A 25,280-nucleotide genomic window follows, 5' to 3' on the forward strand; every position below is an offset into this window, starting at 1 on the left:
TGTCACAATATGAAAATTAGCAATGGTCAATCATGGTCAATCATGTTCAACTATGGCCAATGATCATGGTCACATTGTCACAAAGATTGCATCTTGGTCCAACATCACATTGTGACAACATGGTCATCCATGGTCAAGCATTGTGAGAAAGGCTGTCTCAATAAGAAAATCAATAATGGTCAACCATAGTGCAACATCACATTGTGACAAATATTTTGTCAATATGAAAATCAACCAATTTTATTTTAGGGTTTATAATATTTATATTAGGGTTTATATATCTTGGGTTTATAAAATGGTTAAACATGGTGCAATGTCGCGTTGTGATAAACATTGTCTCAATATGAAAATCGACCATGGTCAACCATGGTCCAAGGTTGCATTGCCACAAATATCTTGTCAATATGGAAAACAACCTTGGTCAACCATGTTTATTTCAAGGTTTAAAATATTTATCTTATGGTTTATATACCTTGGGTTTATAACCCATAGTTAACCATGATTCAATGCCACATAGTGACAAAGATTGTCTCATTATGAAAATCAACCATGGTCCAACATGGCATTATGACAAAGATTGTGTTGTGTCCCTATAATACTAGTGATTACCCCATTACTATTGTAGTTATGCCCCTTTATTTATATTTTTGTGCCCCTATTACCCCCATATTATTATTTCTGTGCCCATAGAATCCCTCTATTGTTATTTTTGTGGCTTTATATTATTATTGTTAGGTTGGCTGGATTATATTGTGACTCCTTAGACTCCTATATATAGAAAGGAGGTTTTGTCATTTGTATCATCCAAGAATTGTTCATTTATGTAATGTAAAGGAGGTTGCCCCCTCGAAGAGGCTGAATTCTAAGGTGTTGATCTATCTTTTCTATCTTTTCTTGAGCTGGTTTCATAACATTTGGTATCAGAGCTTTGGATTCTAGGGTTTCGCTACTCCAAACAGGTCATCGTGGCATTTTCGCTATAACTTTTTTTCTGTGACGTTTCAGAAGTCGCAAAAAAACCCATTTGAGAAGAATTGACGCTGAACCTTGGGTCCGAATTTCAGAGCCTTTTGCACGATATTTTCGGAGATATGATCTGAGGAAGTTGGTCTTTTTGCAGACTCCTGAATTACATTCAAAACAGGTGACCTGGGGAAAATCGTCATAACTTTCTCTCTGAGGATCGGATTGAAATTTCGTAAAAAGGTACAGAAAGAGGACGGACTGTAGTTTCTTGTGGGTGTTTTTTAGATCCAAAGGTCGAAAAAATGACTCGCAGCATGTCATACAAGTTAGCTCTACTGAACTAGTCTATAATCAAGTCACTGTGGGAGATTTCGCATAACTCTTCCTTGGAGAATCCAATTTGGGTAAGACTTGTGGCATTGGAAAGAGGACACCGAGAGCTACTACAGGTCACAAGTTCAGAACTAGATGACTGGAAAGTACAAAGATACATCAGAGGCAATATCAAGCTCCTACAAAGTGAAAAAAGGTGTGTAGATTTTTTTAAATTTTTGCTTAAGCTTGGTTTGAAAATTTATTTTGAAGGAATTCAAAGGGCATAGTAGAGCATTATTATCGGTAACTGATGCCCCGAGGAAAGAAAATGCAAACACCTAGTAAGAAACCTGAAAGCTCTAACATGACTCATGAAGAAGAGGAAGAAATGCTACATGATATATCAAAACTACAAGAAGAAGTGCAACAAATGTAATGCTCACAAAAGTTAACAGATGCTAAGATAAATGGCGTGGAAGCTAAGATGAATGGCATGGAAGCTAAGATGGACAATTTGAAGATAGATTTGAACACAAATTTGAAAACAGGCATGGTAGATTTGAAGACAGATTTGACTAATTTTCTACAAGAAATACTTACTAATGGTGAAAAGGTAGTAAAGGAAACTCATGATGAGAACAAAAGAAATGTTAATCATGATTCCATAGACGCTAATGTTGGATCGAAGAATCACCGCATTCCAAAAATCAATATGAGGAAGTTTGATGGCAAGGATCCCGCCACATGGATATTACAGATGGAGCAATTCTTCGATCTCAATAATGTGCAAAACAAACAAAAGGTATGTATGGCAACTTTATATTTGGAACCAAATTAGTTTGTATGGTATCAATGGCTTTGTTCTCGTAAACAATTTATCACTTGGGTAATTTTTACAGAAGAATTGATAGCACATTATGAGGATACAAAAAGCAACACTTTTTTTAGCCAATTGATAAGTCTCAAACAAAAGGGTTCAATAATGGAGCACATTGAGGAGTTCCAAAAATTGAACATAAGGGTAAAAGATATTCCAGAGGAGCATAGGATTGATGTGTTCATAGGGTCTTTAAAGGATAATATCCAACATGATGTGCGCCTTTGGGAACCTGATTCATTAGAGAAGGCATTCAGGTTAGCAAGAAAAATGGAAAGCAAAATTATGGCAACTAGGAAGCATACCATTCACAACTATAAAGACGGAAGTGTTGTTGCCCATAGTCTTCCACAACCTACAAGGTTGACACCACAACAATTGGAATAAAAAAGAGCAAAAGGGCTTTGTTACAATTGTGATAGGAAATACACAAAAGGTCATAAATGTGCTGAGAAGAAATTATTCTACATAGATTGTGAAGAGGAAGAAGAAAAGGAGCAAGAAAGGTCAAAAGAAGAAAATATATTCCAGGAACAAAGCCTAGATGAAGAACAAATAAATCCGACCATATCTTGTAATGCATTGGCGGGAATTACCACTCCTCAAACCATCAAGATAGAAGGACAAATCAAGAAGAAAAAGGTAATAGTGTTGATTGATTCAGGAAGCACCCACAATTTTATTCATTGTAGGGTAGCAAAAGAATTGAATTGCTTCCTATATCCAGCACCAGAGTGTCAAGTGATGATTGCAAATGGAGGAACAATAAATTGTTCTGGAAAGTGCCATAATATCAAGCTATCCATGGGAGAATATGTATTGACTAGCCCAATGCTTTCCATTCCAATGGGAGGTGCTGATGTTGTACTAGGAGTCCAATGGCTACAATCCTTGGGTACAATAGCTTTTAATTTTCAAGAACTTTTCATGAAATTTTCTGGGTACTCAGTTAGCTCATAGCTCATCTTATCATCCTCAATCTGATGGGCAAACTGAGATAGTAAACAAATGTTTGGAAGGATATCTTCGTTGCTTTGTATGTGATAAACAGACACAATGGGTCAAATGGTTGCCTCTGGCTGAATGGTGGTATAACACTTCCTTCCATACAGCAACAAAAATGACCCCATTTATGGCACTTTATGGGTACCAACCACCATCAATCACATCATATTTAAGAAAAAATTCTAAGGTTCAAGCAGTGGAACATCACATCGAACATCAAGAACAAGTCCTCCAACTCTTAAAGAATAACCTCCTGTTGGCACAAAATAGAATGAAACAACAGATAGATCAACATCGCAGTGAAAGAAGTTTTGATGTAGGTGATTGGGTATTCCTACGGCTACAACCATATAAGAAAATGTCCCTAAAGCAAGCTAATAAGGATAATAAATTATCACCAAAGTATTATGGTCCGTACAAGGTGATGGAAAAGATTGGTACTATGGCATACAAATTGGAGCTTCCTGCAGCTTCTCGATTGCACCCAATTTTCCATGTTTCATGTTTAAAGAAGGTTATAGGCGACAAGCTCCCAGTTCAAACAATATTGCCAGAACTTGACGAGGAAGGAAAAATTATATTGGAACCGGAAGCAGTCACAGAAACAAGAACTCGACAGCTACAAAATCGATCAATTTCAGAGTATCTTATCGAGTGGAAGAACTTATCCGCTGAAGATTCCACATGGGAGGATGAGAATTTTATGCAGAAGTATGCAGAACTACTCAAGCGTTGAGGACAACACTTTTTTGAATGAGAGGGGCATGTTGGGTCCCTATAATACTAGTGATTACCCCATTACTATTGTAGTTATACCCCTTATTTATATTGTTGTGCCCCTATTACCCCCATATCATTATTTCTGTGCCCCATAGAATCCCTCTATTGTTATTTTTGTGGCTTTATATTATTATTGTTAGGTCGGCTGGATTATATTGTGACTCCTTAGACTCTTATATATAGAAAGGAGGTTTTGTCATTTGTATCATCCAAGAGTTGTTCATTTATGTAATGTAAAGGAGGTTGCCCCCTCGAAGAGGTTGAATTCTAAGGCGTTGATCTATCTTTTCTATCTTTTCTTGAGCTGGTTTCATAACAGATTGTCTTCACATTAAAACCAATCATGGTTGAAACCACGGTCAACAATGGTCCAATGTAACATTGTGACAAGGATTGTCTCAATATAAAAATAAACCATGATCAACCTTGTTCCAACAACATATTCTGAAAAAGATTATCTCAATATGAAAATCAACCATGGTCAATCATGGTCAATAACAATGGTCACATTTTGAAAAATATTTTCTCTTGTTTCAACGTCACATTGTGACAACCAAGGTCACACATGGTTAGCTATCTTCCAATGTCACTTTCTAACAAAGATTATCTCAATATGAAAATCAACCATTGTCAACCATATGAATTATGTTCAATCATGGCCACCTTACGACATCTCTTGGTCCAACATCACATTTTGACAACATGGTCATCCATGGTCAACCATGGTGCAGCGTTGCATTGCGACAAAGATTGTCTCAATATGAAAACAACCATAGTCATGAAATTTTCTGTGGAAGGGAAGGAAGTTGAATTAAGGGGTATTGTAGGGAAACCAGGAAAGATAATTAGCTCTAATGGCATGACAAAGCTTCTAAAAAAGGAGCAAAGAGGTGTAATTGCACAATTATGTTCGCTAGATGTTTCCACATTGGAATCATCTATTTCTCCAGATCTCCAAAAAGTTCTGGACAATCATTCCAAGGTATTTGAGACTCCCAAAGGTCTCCCACCTATGCGTGATCATGATCATGCTATTCATCTGATTCCAGGAAGTGTTCCTCCAAACATCAGGCCGTACAGATATCCATGTGTCCAAAAAAGTGAAATTGAACGTATGGTTGCAGAAATGCTAGAGGCTGGTATAATTCAACCAAGTCAAAGTTCTTTCTCAGCTCCAGTAGTATTGGTGCACAAGAAGGATGGATCATGGCGCATGTGTCCAGATTATAGGGAGCTCAACAAGCTCACTATTAAAGATAAGTTTCCCATTCCTGTCATTGATGAATTACTAGATGAATTGCATGGATCAATTTACTTCACCAAGTTGGATCTTCGTTCGGGATATCATCAAATCAGAATGAAGATTGAAGACATTCCGAAAACGGCATTTAGAACTCATGAGGGTCATTATGAATTTTTGGTCATGCCTTTTGGCCTTACCAATGCACCTTCAACATTTCAAGGTTTGATGAATTCAATTTTCAAACCATTCCTTAGAAAATTTGTGTTAGTATTTTTTGATGATATACTAATCTACAGCAAGTCTTGGAAGGATCATGTTGAACATGTTGACAAGGTGCTACAACTATTGGAGGAGAAACAATTATATGCAAAAAGATCCAAATGTTTCTTTGGAGTCCAAGAGGTGGAATATTTGGGTCATATTGTATCTCATGAAGGAGTTAAGGTAGACCCTAGCAAAATTAAAGCCATTAAGGAATGGAAAATCCCCACATCCATAAAGCATCTGCGAGGATTTCTTGGGTTGACAGGGTATTATCGCAAGTTTGTTAAGAATTATGGGAGAATAGCAGCACCTCTAACAACATTATTGAAGAAAGATTCATTTTCATGGACTCCGGAAGCAACAAAGGCCTTTAAACATCTTAAAGAGGCAATGTGCCAAGCACCGGTCTTAGCTACACTGGACTTCACAAAAACCTTTATTGTGGAATGTGATGCTTCAGGAAATGGAATTGGTGCTGTTCTAATGCAAGATGAAAGACCCATTGCTTTTGAAAGTCGTCCAATCAAGGGAAAGTTTTTAAGCAAAGCTATTTATGAGAAGGAAATGTTGGCAATACTCCATGCACTTAAGAAATGGCGACCCTACCTAATGGGAAGACACTTCAAGGTAAAAACGGATCATGATAGCCTTAAATACTTTTTAGAACAAAGATTATCCTCTGAAGAGCAACAAAAGTGGGTCACAAAGATGTTGGGTTATGACTTTGAAATCATCTACAAAAAAGGGAAGCAAAATGTGGTGGCAGATGCACTCTCAAGAAAGGATGAGGATATGGAAGCATTGTTGTGTGCCATTTCTATTATCCAACCAGATTGGATAAATGAAGCAAAGGAGGAATGGAAGAATGACGAAGAAGTGTGGGCACTTATTCGAAAGCTACAACAAGATTCCAGTACTTCTGATACATTTAGCTGGCAAAATGATTCGTTATGGTACAAAGATCGCTTATACCTCTGTAAGAATTCCCTGCTAAAACAAAAGATTCTTATGGAATTGCACACTTCTCCCTTAGGAGGGCACTCAGGATTTTTAAAAACTTACCACAAGGTTAAGAAGGAAATTTTTTGGGATGGCCTTAAATCAGATATTCAAAAGTTTGTGGCGGAATGTTTGGTTTGCCAACAAAATAAAGTTGAAACAATTAAGACACCGGGTCTATTACAACCTTTATCCATTCCAAGCCAACGTTGGGAGGAGGTTTCAATGGATTTTATCACAGGTTTACCCAAGTCTGAGGGAAAGAGTGTCATCATGGTGGTAGTTGACAGACTTACCAAGTATGCACACTTTTGTGCATTATCACATCCATTTAAAGCCAGTACAGTTTCTACTGCATTTATGGAAACAGTTCAAAAGCTACATGGAAACCCAAAGATTATTGTAAGTGACAGAGATCTCATTTTCACTGGAAATTTTTGGACAGAATTATTTTCTTGTCTGGGTACTCAGTTAGCTCATAGCTCATCTTATCATCCTCAATCTGATGGGCAAACTGAGATAGTAAACAAATGTTTGGAAGGATATCTTCGTTGCTTTGTATCTGATAAACAGACACAATGGGTCAAATGGTTGCCTCTGGCTGAATGGTGGTATAACACTTCCTTCCATACAGCAACAAAAATGACCCCATTTATGGCACTTTATGGGTACCAACCACCATCAATCACATCATATTTAAGAAAAAATTCTAAGGTTCAAGCAGTGGAACATCACATCGAACATCAACAACAAGTCCTCCAACTCTTAAAGAATAACCTCCTGTTGGCACAAAATAGAATGAAACAACAGGCAGATCAACATCGCAGTGAAAGAAGTTTTGATGTAGGTGATTGGGTATTCCTACGGCTACAACCATATAAGAAAATGTCCCTAAAGCAAGCTAAGAAGGATAATAAATTATCACCAAAGTATTATGGTCCGTACAAGGTGTTGGAAAAGATTGGTACTATGGCATACAAATTGGAGCTTCCTGCAGCTTCTCGATTGCACCCAATTTTCCATGTTTCATGTTTAAAGAAGGTTATAGGCGACAAGCTCCCAGTTCAAACAATATTGCCAGAACTTGACGAGGAAGGAAAAATTATATTGGAACCGGAAGCAGTCACAGAAACAAGAACTCGACAGCTACAAAATCGATCAATTTCAGAGTATCTTATCAAGTGGAAGAACTTATCCGCTGAAGATTCCACATGGGAGGATGAGAATTTTATGCAGAAGTATCCAGAACTACTCAAGCGTTGAGGACAACACTTTTTTGAATGAGAGGGGCATGTTGGGTCCCTATAATACTAGTGATTACCCCATTACTATTGTAGTTATACCCCTTATTTATATTGTTGTGCCCCTATTACCCCCATATCATTATTTCTGTGCCCCATAGAATCCCTCTATTGTTATTTTTGTGGCTTTATATTATTATTGTTAGGTCGGCTGGATTATATTGTGACTCCTTAGACTCTTATATATAGAAAGGAGGTTTTGTCATTTGTATCATCCAAGAGTTGTTCATTTATGTAATGTAAAGGAGGTTGCCCCCTCGAAGAGGCTGAATTCTAAGGCGTTGATCTATCTTTTCTATCTTTTCTTGAGCTGGTTTCATAACAGATTGTCTTCACATTAAAACCAATCATGGTTGAAACCACGGTCAACAATGGTCCAATGTAACATTGTGACAAGGATTGTCTCAATATAAAAATAAACCATGATCAACCTTGTTCCAACAACATATTCTGAAAAAGATTATCTCAATATGAAAATCAACCATGGTCAATCATGGTCAATAACAATGGTCACATTTTGAAAAATATTTTCTCTTGTTTCAACGTCACATTGTGACAACCAAGGTCACACATGGTTAGCTATCTTCCAATGTCACTTTCTAACAAAGATTATCTCAATATGAAAATCAACCATTGTCAACCATATGAATTATGTTCAATCATGGCCACCTTACGACATCTCTTGGTCCAACATCACATTTTGACAACATGGTCATCCATGGTCAACCATGGTGCAGCGTTGCATTGCGACAAAGATTGTCTCAATATGAAAACAACCATAGTCATGAAATTTTCTGTGGAAGGGAAGGAAGTTGAATTAAGGGGTATTGTAGGGAAACCAGGAAAGATAATTAGCTCTAATGGCATGACAAAGCTTCTAAAAAAGGAGCAAAGAGGTGTAATTGCACAATTATGTTCGCTAGATGTTTCCACATTGGAATCATCTATTTCTCCAGATCTCCAAAAAGTTCTGGACAATCATTCCAAGGTATTTGAGACTCCCAAAGGTCTCCCACCTATGCGTGATCATGATCATGCTATTCATCTGATTCCAGGAAGTGTTCCTCCAAACATCAGGCCGTACAGATATCCATGTGTCCAAAAAAGTGAAATTGAACGTATGGTTGCAGAAATGCTAGAGGCTGGTATAATTCAACCAAGTCAAAGTTCTTTCTCAGCTCCAGTAGTATTGGTGCACAAGAAGGATGGATCATGGCGCATGTGTCCAGATTATAGGGAGCTCAACAAGCTCACTATTAAAGATAAGTTTCCCATTCCTGTCATTGATGAATTACTAGATGAATTGCATGGATCAATTTACTTCACCAAGCTGGATCTTCGTTCGGGATATCATCAAATCAGAATGAAGATTGAAGACATTCCGAAAACGGCATTTAGAACTCATGAGGGTCATTATGAATTTTTGGTCATGCCTTTTGGCCTTACCAATGCACCTTCAACATTTCAAGGTTTGATGAATTCAATTTTCAAACCATTCCTTAGAAAATTTGTGTTGGTATTTTTCGATGATATACTAATCTACAGCAAGTCTTGGAAGGATCATGTTGAACATGTTGACAAGGTGCTACAACTATTGGAGGAGAAACAATTATATGCAAAAAGATCCAAATGTTTCTTTGGAGTCCAAGAGGTGGAATATTTGGGTCATATTGTATCTCATGAAGGAGTTAAGGTAGACCCTAGCAAAATTAAAGCCATTAAGGAATGGAAAATCCCCACATCCATAAAGCATTTGCGAGGATTTCTTGGGTTGACAGGGTATTATCGCAAGTTTGTTAAGAATTATGGGAGAATAGCAGCACCTCTAACAACATTATTGAAGAAAGATTCATTTTCATGGACTCCGGAAGCAACAAAGGCCTTTAAACATCTTAAAGAGGCAATGTGCCAAGCACCGGTCTTAGCTACACTGGACTTCACAAAAACCTTTATTGTGGAATGTGATGCTTCAGGAAATGGAATTGGTGCTGTTCTAATGCAAGATGAAAGACCCATTTCTTTTGAAAGTCGTCCAATCAAGGGAAAGTTTTTAAGCAAAGCTATTTATGAGAAGGAAATGTTGGCAATACTCCATGCACTTAAGAAATGGCGACCCTACCTAATGGGAAGACACTTCAAGGTAAAAACGGATCATGATAGCCTTAAATACTTTTTAGAACAAAGATTATCCTCTGAAGAGCAACAAAAGTGGGTCACAAAGATGTTGGGTTATGACTTTGAAATCATCTACAAAAAATGGAAGCAAAATGTGGTGGCAGATGCACTCTCAAGAAAGGATGAGGATATGGAAGCATTGTTGTGTGCCATTTCTATTATCCAACCAGATTGGATAAATGAAGCAAAGGAGGAATGGAAGAATGACGAAGAAGTGTGGGCACTTATTCGAAAGCTACAACAAGATTCTAGTACTTCTGATACATTTAGCTGGCAAAATGATTCGTTATGGTACAAAGATCGCTTATACCTCTGTAAGAATTCCCTGCTAAAACAAAAGATTCTTATGGAATTGCACACTTCTCCCTTAGGAGGGCACTCAAGATTTCTAAAAACTTACCACAAGGTTAAGAAGGAAATTTTTTGGGATGGCCTTAAATTAGATATTCAAAAGTTTGTGGCGGAATGTTTGGTTTGCCAACAAAATAAAGTTGAAACAATTAAGACACCAGGTCTATTACAACCTTTATCCATTCCAAGCCAACGTTGGGAGGAGGTTTCAATGGATTTTATCACAGGTTTACCCAAGTCTGAGGGAAAGAGTGTCATCATGGTGGTAGTTGGCAGACTTACCAAGTATGCACACTTTTGTGCATTATCACATCCATTTAAAGCCAGTACAGTTTCTACTGCATTTATGGAAACAGTTCAAAAGCTACATGGAAACCCAAAGATTATTGTAAGTGACAGAGATCTCATTTTCACTGGAAATTTTTGGACAGAATTATTTTCTTGTCTGGGTACTCAGTTAGCTCATAGCTCATCTTATCATCCTCAATCTGATGGGCAAACTGAGATAGTAAACAAATGTTTGGAAGGATATCTTCGTTGCTTTGTATCTGATAAACAGACACAATGGGTCAAATGGTTGCCTCTGGCTGAATGGTGGTATAACACTTCCTTCCATACAGCAACAAAAATGACCCCATTTATGGCACTTTATGGGTACCAACCACCATCAATCACATCATATTTAAGAGAAAATTCTAAGGTTCAAGCAGTGGAACATCACATCGAACATCAAGAACAAGTCCTCCAACTCTTAAAGGATAACCTCCTGTTGGCACAAAATAGAATGAAACAACAGATAGATCAACATCGCAGTGAAAGAAGTTTTGATGTAGGTGATTGGGTATTCCTACGGCTACAACCATATAAGAAAATGTCCCTAAAGCAAGCTAATAAGGATAATAAATTATCACCAAAGTATTATGGTCCGTACAAGGTGATGGAAAAGATTGGTACTATGGCATACAAATTGGAGCTTCCTGCAGCTTCTCGATTGCACCCAATTTTCCATGTTTCATGTTTAAAGAAGGTTATAGGCGACAAGCTCCCAGTTCAAACAATATTGCCAGAACTTGACGAGGAAGGAAAAATTATATTGGAACCGGAAGCAGTCACAGAAACAAGAACTCGACAGCTACAAAATCGATCAATTTCAGAGTATCTTATCGAGTGGAAGAACTTATCCGCTGAAGATTCCACATGGGAGGATGAGAATTTTATGCAGAAGTATGCAGAACTACTGAAGCGTTGAGGACAACACTTTTTTGAAGGAGAGGGGCATGTTGGGTCCCTATAATACTAGTGATTACCCCATTACTATTGTAGTTATACCCCTTATTTATATTGTTGTGCCCCTATTACCCCCATATCATTATTTCTGTGCCCCATAGAATCCCTCTATTGTTATTTTTGTGGCTTTATATTATTATTGTTAGGTCGGCTGGATTATATTGTGACTCCTTAGACTCTTATATATAGAAAGGAGGTTTTGTCATTTGTATCATCCAAGAGTTGTTCATTTATGTAATGTAAAGGAGGTTGCCCCCTCGAAGAGGCTGAATTCTAAGGCGTTGATCTATCTTTTCTATCTTTTCTTGAGCTGGTTTCATAACAGATTGTCTTCACATTAAAACCAATCATGGTTGAAACCACGGTCAACAATGGTCCAATGTAACATTGTGACAAGGATTGTCTCAATATAAAAATAAACCATGATCAACCTTGTTCCAACAACATATTCTGAAAAAGATTATCTCAATATGAAAATCAACCATGGTCAATCATGGTCAATAACAATGGTCACATTTTGAAAAATATTTTCTCTTGTTTCAACGTCACATTGTGACAACCAAGGTCACACATGGTTAGCTATCTTCCAATGTCACTTTCTAACAAAGATTATCTCAATATGAAAATCAACCATTGTCAACCATATGAATTATGTTCAATCATGGCCACCTTACGACATCTCTTGGTCCAACATCACATTTTGACAACATGGTCATCCATGGTCAACCATGGTGCAGCGTTGCATTGCGACAAAGATTGTCTCAATATGAAAACAACCATAGTCAAACATTGTTGAAAGTCATATTGTGAGAAAGGTTGTCTTAATATGAAAATTAGTTATGTTCAAGCATAGTCTAACGTCCCAGTGCGACAAATATTTTGTCAATAAGAAAGTCAATCACGGTCAACCATGTTTACCTTAGGGTTTACAATATTTATCTTAGGGTTTATATACCTTCATTTTATATATTTATCCCCTAGGTTTAATATTATTCCCTTGGGTTTTTAGTATTAATCGCCTAGGTTTATAATATTCATATTAGGGTTTATATACATGGTGTTTATAATATTAATCCCTTGGTTGTATAATATCTCAGAGTTTTAGAATTAATTTGTTGGGTTTATAATACCAATCCCTTGGGTTTATCAAACTAAGGCTTCATATTCCTAGGCTATAATATTATCCATAAGGTTAATAATATTAATCTTAGGGTTTAATATAAATTCCTTGGATTTATAATCACGACCAACCATGCACAACCATGGTCCAATGTCAAATTGCGACAAAGTTTGTCTCAATATAAGAAACAACCATGGTAAACCATGGTTAACCATCGTATAATGTTGCATTGTTAGAAATATTGTCTCAATATGAAAATCAACCATGGTAAATCATGATCAACCATGTTTATTTTACGGTTTATAGTATTTGTCTTATCGTTTATAATATTAATCCCTTGGGGTTTATAATCTGTTGGGTTTATTACTACTCGTGAGGTCCAACGTCGCAGTGTGAGAAAGATTGTCTTGACATTAAAATCGATCATGGTAACCCATGGTCAAGCATGGTCCAATGTCGTATTGTGACAAGGATTGTATCAATATGAAAATCAACCATGGTCAAGCATTCTCCAACGTTGCATTTTGAGAAAGGTTGACTCCATATTGAAATTAATCATGGCCAATGATAGTCCAACGTTACATTGTGACAAATATTTTTCCAATATGAAAATCAACCATGGTCAGGCATGCTTATTTTAAGGTTTATAATATTTACCTTAGGGTTTATAACCATGGTCAACCGTGGCCCAATGTAATATTGTGAAAAAGATTGTCTCAATATGAAGATCAACCATGGTTAACCATCGTCCAACACCCCATTCTCACAAATATTTTGTCAATACGAAAATCAACCATGGTCTACCATCGTCGACCATGTTTATTTTATAGTTTATAATATTAATCTCGGGGTTTATATACCTTGAGTTTATAAACCGTGGTCAACCATGGTCCAATGTAGCATTATGGCAAAGATTGTCTCAATATGAAAATCAACCATGGTCGAACATCACATTCCGACAAAGATTGTGTCGACAATGAAATCAATCATATTTAACAATGGTCAAATGTCGCATTGTGACAATGATTGTCTCCATATGAAAATCAACCATGGTCAACAATGGTCCAACGTCGGATTCTAACAAATATTGTCACAATATGTAAATCAACCATGGTCACATTGTGACAAAGATTGTCTCTTGGTCCAATGTCACATTGTCACAACCATGGTCATTTTTGGTCAACCATGTTCCAATGTCGCATTTTGACAAAGATTGTCCCAATATGAAAATAAACCATGGTCAATCATGTTCAACCATGGTCACATTATGAAAACGATTGTCTCTTCATCTAATGTCACATTGTGACAACATGGTAATCCATGGTCAACCATTGTCAACCATTTCCAACGTCGCATCGTGAGAAAGGTTCTCTCAAATATAAAAATTAATCATGGTCAACCATAGTCTAATGTCACATTGTGAAAAATAATTTGTCAATAAGAAAATAAACCATGTTCAACCATGGTCAACTATGTTTATTTTAGAATTTATAATATTTATCTTACGGTTTATATACCTTGGGTTTATAATATTTATCCCTTAGGTTTAATATTATTCCCTTGAGTTTTAGTATTAATACCTTGGGTTTATAATTTTAAACCATTGGGTTTAATATTATTCCCTTAGGTTTATAATACCTTGGGGTTTTCGAATTAATTTGTTGGTTTTATAATATCAAATTCTTGTGTTTATCAATCTAAGGGTTCATATTCCTAGGATATAATATTATTCATAAGGTTTATGATATTAATCCTCGGGTTTAATATTAATCCCTTAGGCTCATAATCATGGTCAACCATGCACAACCATGGTCCAATGTGACATCGTGAAAAATATTGTTTTAAAATTAAAAACAGCCTCGGTCAACCATGGTCAAATGTCATATTGTGATAATGATTGTCTCAATATGAAAATCAACCATGGTAAAACACAGTGAGCCATGTTTATTTTAGGGTTTATAGTATTTATCTTAAGGTTTATATACCTAGGGTTTATAATACTAATACCTTAGGTTTAATATTTCTCCCTTGTATTTATAATCCCTTAGGTTTTTATTATTAATCCCTTGGGTTTATTATTCCATTTGGTTTATAATATTAATCCGTTGGGTTTATTAATGTAAGTGTTCATTTTCCTATGGTGTAATATTATTCATAAGGTTTATAAGACAAATCCTTGGGTTTAGTATAAATCCCTTAAGTTCATAATCATGGTCAACCATGGTCAACCATGGTTCAACATCATAATGCCACAAAATTTTCCTCAATATGAAAATCAACGATGGTTCAACATCACAATGTGACAAAGATTGTCTCGATGTGAAAATCAAACATGCTCAACTATGATCAACCATGTTCCAACATCGCATTTTTAGCAAGATTGTCTCAATATGAAAATCAACCATAGTCAATATCCATGGTCACATTGTGACAAAGATTGTCTCTCGGTCCAATGTGACATTGTGACAACCATGGTCAACCATATTCCAACATTGCATTCTAAAAACGATTGTCTCAATATGAAAATCTCGACAATGGTCAATCATTTTCAACGATGGTCAATAATCATGCTGACATTGTGACAAATATTTTCGCTTGGTCCAATGTCACATTGTGACAAAATGGTCATGCATGGTCAACCATGGTCCAACATCGCATTGTGACAAAGATTATCTCAAAACAATAATCAACCATGGTCAATCATTGTCTAATGTCACATTGTGAGAGAGGTTCTCTCAGTATGAAAATCAATCATGGTCAACCATAGTCGAATGTCACATTGTGACAAAGATTTTGTCATTATGAAAATCAATCGTGGTCAACCATGTTCATTTTATGGTTTATAATATTTATCTTAGGGTTTATCTACCTTGGATTTATAATATTTATCTCTTGGGTTTAATATTATTCCCTTGGGTTTATAATACCTCGGGGTTTTAGAATTGATTCCTTTAGATTTTAATATCAATTGCTTTGGTTTATCAATCTAAGGATTCATATTTCGAGGGTATAATATTATTTATAAGGTTTATAATATTAATCCTAGGATTTAATATAAATTCCTTGGGTTTATAATCATTCTCAACTATACACAACCATGGTCAAATGTTGCATTGTGATTGAAAGATTATCTCATTATGAAAATCAACCATGGTAAAGCAGGGTAAACCATGTTTGTTTTAGTGCTTATAATATTTATCTTAGGTTTATATACCTTGGCTTTATAATATATTCTTTTTGGTCAAGTAAAAGTGGATCCCTCAATTAACCGAAAAAGAGATTACACACGTCTTTACAAGTGTAAAGACCAGTAAAAGACAGACCCGTTGATGATAAACAAACAACAGGGTCAACAAAACCCAAAAAATTACACACAAAAACAAAATTAGACCCCTGGTCATTATTCCTGAGTATTGAGACTCTTGATCTCTCCCCAATTCTTATCACTCAATCTCCCCAATTCTTATCGCTCAATCTCCACTGTCGATATTACCTTCAATCGAACGGTTGATATTCTCTTCGATCAACAGCTCTGCATGGTGATCCTGCAGCGTAGATAATCCTTTGTTGTGGAACATTGTATCTCATCCCTTCCACATTCATAACAACTTTGTTTAATCCTATAACTGCTCGTGTTAGCTAAACCCTGCTTCTACATGCCAACTCATCCATTATCGCAATCGCACCTATAACATTCTCGGTTCCTCTCTTTCCCAAGCCTTTCTGTTGTTCTTGAATCTCCACCATTGATTAGCTTCACTATCCAACAGTCGACGCTTCATCACATTCTCGGCTTATCACATATCGCAGTTTCCGCAAGCCACCAACACTTGATTCCTACGAAATGCGCCTTGGCTTTATAATATTAATATCTATATTAGTTTTTATATATCTCAGGTTTATAAGTTTATCCCTTGGGGTTAATATTATTGCCTTGGTTTTTTGCATTACTCCCTTGGGTTTATTAATCCCTTGGATATATTATATCAATCCCTTAAGTTCATTAAATTAAGGGTTCATATTCATAGGGTATAATATTATTGATAGGTTTTATAATATTAATATTTGGATTTAATATAAATCCCTTGGGTTTATAATCATGGTCAACCATGGTCCAATGTCACACTCTGACAATGATTTTCTCAATATGAAAATCAACTATGGTCCAGTGTCACATTTTTACAAGGATTGTTTCCGTATGAAAGTCAACCATGGTCAACCATGATTGTTTTAGGGTTTATAATATTTATCTTAGGGTTTATATACCTTGAGTTTATAATATTAAACCCTTGGTTAAAAATAGTATTTCTTTGGGTTGATAATCCCTTGGGTTTTTAGTATAAATCCCCTAGTTTTATAATATCAGTCCCTTGGGTTTATTAATCTAAGGGTTCATATTTGTAGAGTACACTCTTATTCATATGGTTTTTAATATTAGTCTTTAGGTTAAATAAAAATACTTGAGTTTAATTAATTAATAATAATTGGTTAATTATTATTATTATTTATTTAGTTATTTTGAATAAATTATTAATTAACAATGAATGATTTAATTATTTAATGAATTAGTTAAAAAATAATAATAATAAGTAGTTAATTATTATTATTATTTATTTATTAATTATGAATAAAGTATTGGTTAATAATGAATGAATTAATTAATAATGAATAAAAGGTTTTATTAAATAAAAATATTTATGAATATAATGATTTATTAATTAAAAATATATCATTAAAAATATTAATAACCATATTTAATTTTTTGTGTAAGTGAGTAGATTATATTATATAACAAGTATAATACAAAAAACTGCCGAAGCAGTGTGAGCAGGGATGTACAATATTCCTGGGCTGATCGCCTGCTCAGAGGAAGTGATACAAGTAAACCAAAACGTAGCACACCATTCAGGGTGGCGAGGAACAGAACAAAACATTACTAAACCTCAGGAACTACCGTAAGTAGACAGGAGAAGTAACAACAGAACAACAGACAAACACTAAAGCCGAGATAACAGAGTGAAAAGATAACAGAGAAGCAAGAACCCAAGTCGGTAAGAGAGCCAACATAATGACCTTAGAAGTGGTAATTCCCCATCTGGGCGATGGTGTCCAAGCCGATGTCCCTGACGTGGCTGTCGACCTTCACCTGCATTTCTTCCAGGGAAGCAGGCTGAAACGCTGCAGAAGTGGCTGGCTGAGCAGCATGGTTCGCACTAGAAGTGGTTGGCTGAGCCGCAGGAGCAGTATTGATGGAGTTTTTGAGAAGCTGGATGAGCAGCCTAAGCATACGGTTGTGGGTTTTGATCGCTTCATTCACCGAGGTGATTTTGCTGTCCAGGGAGCTATTGTAGTCTATAATCTTGGCCATCTGTTCTGCAGTGAGATTAACCTCTGTGACGGTATGCTGCTTTTCCTTTTCGATGGATTCCAGCGCCTTTGCAATTAAGGTTTTCGTGCGCCAACTCTCCGCCTGGGTTCGCACAAATTTCGTGGCCCTCTTCGAGGGAGTACCAGGGTCTGTTAACCAGTTGACCTCAGCAGCAATTTCCATATCCGAATGACCACCCTCCTCAAGCTTCGCCTGAGCCTCTAATTCTGCAATTTTGCGTTTGATTCTGGTCGCGGTCCTGGTTTCGTAGCCACCTCTGGCTTCCTGAAGTTCCCTATTAGCTGCCTCGCAGCGACTACCTCCCGCTTCCATGGTAAACCTCTTGTGACTTGCCCGAATTAAACCAGACTTGTAAGCAGACCCGCTCTCAACACGAACTCTAAGAACAATGAGGAGAACAGGGCAATTGCCCATGTTTTTATAATGAAAGCAATGATGTTTCCTCAGGAGATTGGAGTAAATGCCTCTGATAGTGGTGGTACCTTGCTTATGGGTAAGTTGAAGAATCGCACAAGCGAGCCTGTCACTGGAAGAATTGGAGCTCATGATGTAACTTCCAGGCTGACGAGCCGAGCGCCAAGTGTATGGTGAAAGCCTTCTTAAGGGATGATGGCGTGTGAAGGGAGATATGCCCCGTATGCTGGCATGCTTAGTGCTGTTCCTTCGGGCCTTGTTCCGCCTCCTTCCACTCAGAATTGCCATTAATGGTAATGAAACCTCTCCATACGGGTCCTCTCCATGCGTGCTGAAAAGACGGTGTCTGATGTAATGGATCTCGTCGCTTAATTCATTATGATCGCCCATCTGCAAGAGCTGCTGCCGCCAGGAGCTCCACCTCCCCCTATGTCCAATCAACCCATTGAGGGCTTTGGGTTGATAATCCTTGCCGATCTCCTCGTGATTCCGAGACCGTGGCCAGGTGCCGTCCCCGATTAAGGTTGGGTGACCTGGATTAGATCCTTCGCTGGCAGTTGTATGCATGCTTCCTTTATGATTGGGTCATCAAACTCCCGCCAGCACCTGTCCATGGCAATGTTGGGGTTGTCTGCTCCACAGTTTGCCAGATGGTCAGTAAGACCATTCGCCTTTCTCCTGATTGTTTGAAAGATTAGATCTTTCATCCCCATAACGAGCTCAGCTATGTTTTCCGTAGCTTTGGCAAGCCTCCAATGCTTGGTTGCTTTGCTTATGGTCGTGCCTGTCTGTAGGCGTTTAGCCGCCAACCATATTTAATTAGCAATATTTATAATAATATTTAATTAAAAATATTTATTTAATCAACCCTATTTATATAATAAATATTTATTAATATATTTATTTATGTAATTCTATGTATATCAACCATATTTACTAATATGATTGTTTTAAAATTTAATTTCTTGATTTAGATTTTTTTTTAATTATATTTATTAAATTTAAATTTAAAATAAAATTAATGTAATTAAAAAAAATATTTATAAAAAATTAATTTTTTAACAATTATAAATAAATATATTAAATAACACATTTTTTTCGAAAAAATTAAATAATTTTATTTTAAAAATATATATATATATAGTTGTTAATGAGGTTGACATTCATGTAACTAATCATTGAAAATCTTCTGGTGTATATTAATAAATCAATCTAAATTATTGAAAATCTCCTAGTCTTCCTAAAACCATTCTAAAAAGATAAAACATATCTATAGTACATTCCTTATATTCGAACAAAAAAGCTTCTACACAATATCACAATATAACAATTGAGACTATTCCCATACAATTTTAAAAATAAATTTTATAGAAATAAAGTTGATCCGCTATAAATTTTTGCAATTTAGAATTTGCAGTTAACATATACGAAAATATTTTATACAAGTATATTAATTTTTTTCAAAAACATTTATAGTATATTTATTCAATGAAGGTTCAATGTTAATTTAGTTGGGAAGAAATGGGAGTTTTGGAATTAAGAGATGCCAATGATTAGATGCACTCCGGCTAAGTGATAACATGACAAAATAAATAATAAAATATGTACATTTAAAAAAAATATTACATACATACATAAATATAAATGATAATTTCACTCATTAATTTTATTAACACAAGAAATAAAATTATGTAATAAAAAAATGTATAGTTTAATAAATTTAATTCTTCTCCGAATTTTAAACTCAATTTAGAATTAGATAAGTACTTATATAAATGACAATTTCACTCATTAATTTTCTTAACACAAGAAATAAAATTATATGATAAATAAATTTATAGTTTAATAAATTCAATTCTTCTCCAAATTTCAAAATGAATTTAGGTCAATAGTTAGTGATATTATTTTATTTTAATCCAGATGTGACAGTTATATATATATATATATATATATATATATTCTTCGAATTAACATTATATTATATTAAATCTCTTCAAGAATTATGAAATCACGTTTATTCACTATTAAAAATTGGGTAAAATTTATTTAATTTTATTATATGTAATGAGATTTAATTCATATTCATTCGTTATAATTTATGGTTATATTATAAATTTAATAATAATTTATTGGAATCACACATTGTAAACTCTGTATCATTTTACTGTTTTGAAGATGTTTTTTTAACTCATTCTCTAATGGTTTTAAGTTTTTTAGGATTTTTTTTTATATATTTTCAGTAAGATATCTTAAATTTAATAATATATTTTTGGAATCATAAATTTGATTTACACTCTATATCATTCTAGTGCCTTATAATTTTGTAGAACATTAAATTTATTTTTGCATTAAAAAGTTAAACTTAAACAATAAAATAATATAACGAAATGAAAAATTGTTTTACCTGATTGTGGCACAACCCTCCAAAATGTAAAATAGTTAAACAAACTCCATTTTTAATATGACCTTAAACTCATTGTAATAGACAACCCAATTTTCCCCGGATGCGGGTGACAAGACGGACGGGACGCGTGTTTAAGGAGGGACACATGCAAGCCATGTGCTGCCTCAAGGATCACGCATGCGGGCTGATATATCGATGGCCGCCAAGGAATAAAAGAATGAGAGTTCTGCAGAAGCAATTCAATGCTCTGTCCAGCTCTCTGGTTCGAATGGAGCAAGCAGTAATGGCGGACAGGATTCGAGGTGGCGATGGTGAGGTGAAAAGAAGTAGTGGGTTGGCTCTCCATGCGCTGGTTCACGCTCAGTTCATGGTTCTCGGTGTTCAGGCTCTTGCGTGGTTTATGTCTCTTCAAGCAATTGCTCTTGCTGTCAAAGCCGTTTCCCCGACTGTTGGGGGTAGTCTTAAGGCTGAACGGTTTCTCTATTTTACGTTGCTCCATAGCCTTGGTGTTTCTGCAAACATGGTAAGGCCTCGACAACGATTGCTCAGTCGTCGAGGTTCTGCCTGGGGTTGGTCTTCACGTCCTCCAGTTGAAGCATCCCAACCCCACTGCTGCCATTGCCATTGTCATCGAATCTCTGAGGCCAACCCCCTTCAAACTAGCCAATCTCTGGACTCAAGTGCCCCTGATTCTGACCCTGCTCCCACACCTGCCTTCGGTTCTGCCATTTTCATCTTTAGCAGCTCACTGAATAAACCCCGAATTAGTGCCCATGTATCGATTCTCTTCCTCGAAGACTCTTCGGATGGTGGCGATGTTCAATTCAGTAAGGGGAAGCAACCTGGTGGCAGCTCAGAGGACGTCATGGAGAAGCCAGCGGACGCTCCAGAGAACGCATCTAATCTTCCCCAGACTCAGGAGGTGTCGACTAGCAAAGGGGACAATGTCAACATGGACTCCTTTCCCACTGCAGAGGAAATTGAGAAGTATGGATGGTGTAGGGTGGTTGAGGAGGAGCCGGATGAATAGTCGCCCAGCTGTTCGGAATCATGACCTCCATCGCTACTCAGGTCTTGTTTTGGTTTTTCTGTTTATGTTATGTTGGCTCAGAATTTGCTCATGTTATGTCTATTCCACCCGAGAGGGATAATGCTGAAATTCTGCTGGTGCCCCTGCGAGGGATGAATTGTTTTGGTCCGGCGCCCCTGCGAGGGCTGTTTAGTTTTGGTTTGGCGCCCCTGCGAGGGCTGTTCTTTTTTTGGTATGGCGCCCCTGCGAGGGTTGTTTCTCTCAGCTGTGGTGCCCCTGCGAGGGCGGTTCTTTTTGGTCACACCTATTCCAAAGTGCCACAATTGGCCTCTGGTAAAATGATATTGTAAATGTACCTGTTTTTCTTGCTACTGTAAATAATAGATTAGTTTTAACGAGAAAAAAAAATGGACAACCCAATTTATTCTAGAATTCAAATAAATTAATATATTTTTAATATGTAGAGTAAATTTACTATAATTTTGCATTGGATATGTAAATTGAGGTAGTGTATTTATATTTATATGATTTATGTACATTATTTATTAATTTAATTTTTATTTATTTATTTATTTAATAATGAATTATTAATTAATTTATAATGAATCAAATGTTTTATTAAATAAAAATATTTATGAATTAAATGATTTTTAATCAACAATATATTGTGAACAATGTTTAATTAACAACATTTATATTAATAAATAATTACTTAATTAATAATATTTTGTAATGTAGTTGTATATGTAATTGATATATGCTTTGTGATTTTACTGCAAGTACCCAGAGACAGAGGAATATGCCAGAACCACTTATGCACGCATCTATGTGGAAATGGACTTCAGCGCCAGATTCCTAGCTGAAATAAACCTAACAAGTAAAGACTAAGTGTGGAACCAGAAACTCGATTATGAAAGTGTCCTCTTCAGATGTCGATCCTTTTTTGAGACAGGCCATCTAGCCAAAAATTGCCCAAAAGCCTCCCAGAAAAATTCTGGTAGAAAAAACCACCACAGATCTACATGGTGGGAAAGAGCACAAAAAGAACACTACACTCTCATCAAAGAAGAATACTCTAGAGAAAACTCTGAATCACAAGAAATTGGGCAAGAGAGAAACAACTCTCAAGGCAAGCATGGAGAAATCCCCGTCTTCTCAAGCATCAACAATTATGAGGATTCGAATATCGCACAAAATAAATCTTCATTTAACAACAAAGCAGATCTCCTAGACCAAACTTCTTCTTCGACTATCTTCAAAAGAACGAACACAATAGATCGCGAAGCTAAGACACCAATGTCTGAAGAAAAAGAAGAGATGAAGGACATGCAAGATAAAGGAAGTTGGAAGACCGTAGAGGAAAAAAAAGAAAGCTAGAACGTCAATCTCGCCAAGAAAGACGAGAAGCCAGACAATTAAAAACTAAGAAAATTATAAGTCCAATAGACCAATTTGGTCTCAGTGGACGTTAACCACCACCACCACCATGATCATTATATTTACTAATATAATTATGAGAATTTTTAATTATATACAAAATTGTATGTATTTAAATATTTTATATAAAGCAATTGAATTATTCATTTAAATTTGTTCAACATATTAATTTTGATATTATCTAATTTATAATTTATAATATAATAATATGGTTTTATCTCATTTATAAAATAATACTTATCGATCTAATTTATAAAGTTTATTTTTTAATTGGCATAGGCCTATATATTTTAACTCACGGGTGGATGTGGGGTTGCGGATTGCCTGTGATTTCTCGGACCCGCTTAACTCACGACGTCGTTGAGCTGTCCTCACCCAAGGGCCGACACACGGGTGGCCTCTGGTCTCTCCAAGGCGGCCACGTCGCATTCAGTTCAGTTGTCTTTCCACGTTACAATGGGGGAATAGCAACCGCTGCTGCAATCTCTTTGTTGGACTGCGTAGAAGTTTAAAGAACTAATTGAAAGGCGTCGGACATGTTTGTTTGATAATCTGATGACTTGCAGAAATGGTGAAGATGCACAACACAATTAGTTAGAAACACCGGGGTTTCATACTATGCACCCTTCTTCTTCTGACGACCGTACTTGCGATTTCATGCTAAAAGTGCTTATTGATGTGGTTGTTGTTGTTTTCTGTAACAGGTTGCGCACATGAGATTTGTTTGAAGAAATATTTGCTCTACTTCAACGAATTGACGCCACCAAGAAGCACTGCTTCAGGAGAGACAGGGCTGTTGTCTCATCTTACGCCATTGCCAATGTTATTCTCTTCCTGCTCTTTTTATTACTAGTTGCAATTTTGTATTCTGTTCTCTGAGTTTATTGTCTTCCTGCCTCTGAGTTTATGGTTCTGTCTTTGGATATTGAATCGCAGTGATTGTTTACGGTGAGCCTGAATCTTTAATCGCAGTGATCTTTAGCTTGAAATCTATTGCATTCTTATAATAATAATAATTAATATTTTTATATCATCAATATAGCCCAAGGATAAAGGGTGTGCACGCTTGTTCTTTTCTCAGAAAAATATATAACATATATAGATTGAAATAGCATTTTATCCATTTGAAACAATAATAGAAACCGTACTAAAGAACCTAATGCTAGAGTTAGTATCATGCGACATAATAGGATGCACAATAAATATTCGATATACTCCAGCCCAAAATTCCATATCTAAATTAACAGGTACAGTGACAAGAAAATTTGAATAATTTCTCCACCATAATTTCTACTTCAACTAAGAAGTGAAAAAATAAACATCTTCCATGAAGTTCATAAAAAGGTTCAATCCTTCTCTCTACTCTGTTGAGGGGTTCGGAGAAAAAAGATTTAATAGTAATTCCATCTATTGTCTCAAGAAAGATCACTGCTTTTGTGAGGAGATTTATTGATATTGAAACTCATTAGATCTTTTTACTAAATGGATTTGATAACCTCCGCAACAAAAGTGTGATTCATGTCTCTAAGATAAAAAAAGCCTCAGGGAGGATATTCTGCGAATGTCTGCACAACCATGGGCTTGCTCTGATTCATTTCTGCAAATTCGACACCTCTACGCTTCTGAAACTGGGGTTCTTTGTCTGGCTGCTTTCAGACCATGTTTTCACTTTACTAAGATTCTCAACAAACTTTAATTCAGAGAGAGAACCATAGCCTTTTATGCCTTGTAAACATTTTGAAAACAATTTGTACGCTTAATTTCTGGTCTTTCTTTTCACATATTGTTGTCATCACAATCTGGTTGACCACGTCCGGCTTTTTCTTCCACAGAGACCCAAACTGTTTTTTACTTATGGTAATGAACAATGTGGCGTAGGAACCATCGAACGAAAACAACAAAAAAGCTACTCGGGAAAAAATA

Source organism: Pinus tabuliformis, chromosome J, assembly GCF_031772625.1.
Source record: "Pinus tabuliformis cultivar Carrire ecotype Pingquan chromosome J, CPIR1, whole genome shotgun sequence".
Taxonomy (NCBI): domain Eukaryota; kingdom Viridiplantae; phylum Streptophyta; class Pinopsida; order Pinales; family Pinaceae; genus Pinus; species Pinus tabuliformis.